Source organism: Silene latifolia, chromosome Y (genome assembly GCF_048544455.1).
Source record: "Silene latifolia isolate original U9 population chromosome Y, ASM4854445v1, whole genome shotgun sequence".
Taxonomy (NCBI): Eukaryota; Viridiplantae; Streptophyta; class Magnoliopsida; order Caryophyllales; family Caryophyllaceae; genus Silene; species Silene latifolia.
The window spans coordinates 119,389,810-119,394,032 of NC_133538.1; positions in this window are offsets into that span (position 1 = coordinate 119,389,810).

Sequence of the window (4,223 nt, forward strand, 5' to 3'; positions counted from 1 at the left end):
AGTCGCATCTTCATTTGCGCTCCCCGAATCGTTCTTCTCAACCATGCTAATGTAAGAAGGCTTTGGTTCGAACTTCCCGCATCTCCGATAATTCGAACCCCTTATATAAGTTTTCAGCTGTCGGCTCAGAATGACTAGCTATACTTGCTTCCTCGGCCATGACTGGAATTTCGGAGAAGTAATCGTCTCGGTGAAGAAGTGGAAACGGGTGAAGATCAGTGGGCCTTCTTCGAACAGATCGTTCTCGTAATAGCTTGACAGAGTACTCGGCTCTTCCTCGTTTGCCTCTTTGTGTTCGTCTCAACTCGCGCAAAGATTTCTCTATCTCAGGGTCAAATAGCACTAGTTCACCACCCTGTGACCTGCGCATAAGAGGAAACTACAAAAAGAATATGAGAAAAGTTTAAGGAACAGAAGTCCCTTAAACTAAGAGAGACTAAAAATAAAATAACTAAAATTAGGACTATTGCCTCCCCGGCAACGGCGCCAAAATTTGATACCCGTCGTTGTGAGTACCAAAGATAAAATTTGTAATTCCTATTAAGACTAACCTAGGCTAGTGGTAACAGGGTCGAACCACAAGGAGGCAGATGTAAATTCTAGTTGATTTATATTCAGTCTAAGGTAACAATTGTGGGGGTTTGAGTTGAGATGGTCTATAGCTAAGAACAGATAAAAAACTAAAAAGACGGTCTAACAGATAAAGAAGGGGTACTAGGATGATCGGTTCATTATAGCTTCTGGCGGCGAAAACTAAGTCGATCCGAGTCAACACAGGTGAGGCGGGAAATAAAGAGGTCCTCTCGGTCCACTCTTAACAAATAGCATCTTTCGATCTCGCTATAGGTCCCTAATATCACTAATACTAACTTTCGTTCTGAAAAGTGACTAACGGTCTAAACTATACCTATCTTTCGATCTTAGCACAGTTTAGTCGATTCAATTGATGGTCTAACAACTTACCCTATCCTTCGATCTATTGGGTCAGTCATAAATTAGGTATCTAACTGGTCGCATGCATTCGATTCGTTAAATACAACAATTAAAATCAATTAAAACGAAAGGTAACCTCACGAGGTCAGTCGATCGACCGGGTAAGGTGGTCGATCGACCAACACGCGGGTCAGTCCGTGTATAATCTATTGCCGCCTATGCCATAAATCGCCTACATCCTAGCACTATAGAATTAGCTACTTATGCTAAGGGTAGAAACAACAACATAAACGATAAAGCTAACTACTGAATTCATGCTTAAAACAGTAAAATAAACAATTAACATAAACAATGATAATGGTTGCGGGAATCTACTTAGAAATTCTAAACTATTGATAAAATAAAGATGAACTATAGTTAGGGCAGAAGAATACCGAATTGCAGAGGAAAGATTAGTTATTAAGAACCGAAAATCCAATGCTCAACAATCCCAAACCCTAACTATCAAGAACCGTATGCGAAAACTTAATCTAAATTACTGAATAAAACTTTGAATGAAAACTGAATAATAACTTGATGATGATTGAATGTTTCTAGGTTACGTTATATAGCAACTAACGTAAACTTATTTCCCAAACCTAGCATAACTTTGGGCTTCAAGATTCACGGTCTTTTAATTCTCGTCTGGAATAGCAGCCTGGTCGATCGACTAAGGTAGGTGGTCGACCGACCACTCAGCAATGAACAGTGGCTTCTGAACCCGAACATTGGTCGATCGACTGAGGGTGATGGTCGATCGACTACTTGAGCTGCTACTTGACTTCTTAAAACTCGTGGACTTGTCTTTTGGGCCTTGGATTGCGCACCAAGCTCGTTCCTTAAGTGATTCCTTTACGTCATTTGCAATGCAGATTACTCGGGGACGGATTTGGCTTGATTTCCCGTTGAATTCTTCACATTTCTGCAATAATGTACAAAATACGGAAGTAGACGGAAATAGGGAGAAATGTAGCATAAACTACAAGAATGAGCTCTGAAATGTGTGTAAAATGGGATGTAAAACATCATATAAATGACACGCATCAATTATTATAGAGTGAAGTAATATGTGTCTTGGTTGGATAGAATCGTTGAGTTACATGTGAGTAGTGATAATGTGTTGTGAATGAATATAATAATCTGTGACGATTTTCAAATACATTTTGGAATCGACAGGAGTTATTGTTTTACAGGAATCGTTAACTAAACTCGTAACTTTTAACCGTGTACCAAACCTTGCTTGACCGAGTATGAGTGCCTACTCGACCGAGTAGACCTTATTCGATCTAGTTAGGGAGCCATAAGATCGAAAAAGTTGGATCTGCCAGCGGAAACTCGATCGAGTAGAGGTCACTCGATCGAGTAACCTACTTACTCGATCGAGTAAGTGAACAGTAAACGGGTAAAGACAGGATTCTTATACCCTTTTCCTATCTTTCTGATTCCTATTTCTCTTCATATCTAAACCCTAACTCTTTCTAAATCTCTCCTTCTCTCAAGTGCTTGGTGCTTTGGTGGTGATTCTTTGATATTCTTCTAGTTTAATTCGTCCCTTTTGCTCGCTAATCATTCAAGGTAAGAATGTTTATCCTTTTCTATGTTTTAATTGAATAAAAACATGTAAGATTGTTGGTGTTTTCTGAAAATTTGATTTGTATACATGAAATCTTGCTTATAATTGTTGTAACATGGAGTAATTACTTTAACTTGATGATTATTGTTGCTAGAAGTAGAAAAATCGAATCATTATGAGGGATTGTATGTACCGAATTTTCTAGGGTTTGGGGATTCAAATTGATTTTCGTTTGTCTTTTGCATATGAAAGGGGGAAAATTAAGTAATGTATGTTATGGGTATCATGTTTAGTGATGATTTTGATGAATTTTGCCCAAAATTTTGCCTTAAAACTCCGTCTTAAAAGTGCTCCAAACTGAAAATCGCCTCAAATCTTTTTGATAGTTGTTTATTTGGAAAGCTATTTTGAAAGTTTAATGCTTTAAATTTGCTAGTTGATGTGTTAATTGAAGTGATGCTCTCCAAAAAATTTTGTAGCTGTGAGACCGTCTGACGAAAATTTGAGGGTTGTATACTTGAAGTTTTCGGATCGTTTGGTGAAAGTGTGTATATAGTAGGTTTTTTTCTATGATTATACATGAAAGTTTATATGTTTTCAAGTAAGTGTTTGTTGTGTATCTAAAATGTGTGTTGAAAACAGATGCCGAGACCGACAGTTGGTACCCGTCAAAGTAAGAGGGGGAGGGCTTCTATGCCTGAGGTTGGTGAGGGGAGTGGGGGACCAACGGTTCCATCTATGCCGGAGTACCCTACCATCGTCTTTGGTGGTTTCAAGCAAAGAGATGCGTTTATTGAGCTACAGAAACGTCGTATGAGACCTACTCGCTGTATTGATACTACCATCTTAACGGACCTAGGGGTTGAGACTGATGTGATACACATCTTTGAGACTTTGGGTATGATCGGGTTGTATCGTCTTAGGAAACACTCCTGTGCTTTTCTGACTTTGGAGTTCATGAGTTCTTTACATTATGATGCGGTGGAACAGACTGTCGAATTCTGTCTCATGAACACTAGCTTCTTTCTGACCATGGACATGTTTGCCACCCACCTCGGCCTTGCTAGACCAAAGAAGGGAGCCCTTAGGGACATCCCGAATGAGTGTGGAGCCAGTAGTCTCATGCCTTGCTTTACCGGCAAGCCACCCCCACCTCTAGAAACATGTTGATCAATGGCGTGCAACACGTCACTCTTAAGATCTTTCTTGATGCTATGACCTGTTTGCTATATGAGCGGAGAGATGTGACTAAGCTTAACTCACATGAGGTGATGTTGCTTGCAGCTTACCTTAACCCCACCCGAGCCCCGAGAGTCTTTTTCAGTGTCCCGGCCATAGTGTGTACTATCCAAGCTTTGATGGCCTCTTCTGACACCTGTTTCTTGAGTTGTGGTGCCATTGCCACACGGTTGGCGGAGCGTTTGACCACTTTTGAGGCCTCCTCGGCCTATAAACCTTTAACCCTGACGGTGCCTACCTTGGACCGTCAGTACTTTATCGACCAGAAATGGTTGAGTACCTTGGAGGGTGGTGGGTTCGCGTGGAGAGTTTGGCGGATGAGTTGGATGAAGATACCCGATCCTGAGCACCTTCCCGTGACCGAGCCTTTACTGACGGCAGTGGTGGCAGCCGGTTCTGATGATGAGGAGGAGGTCCCTGATAGGCAGTTTTACCTCAT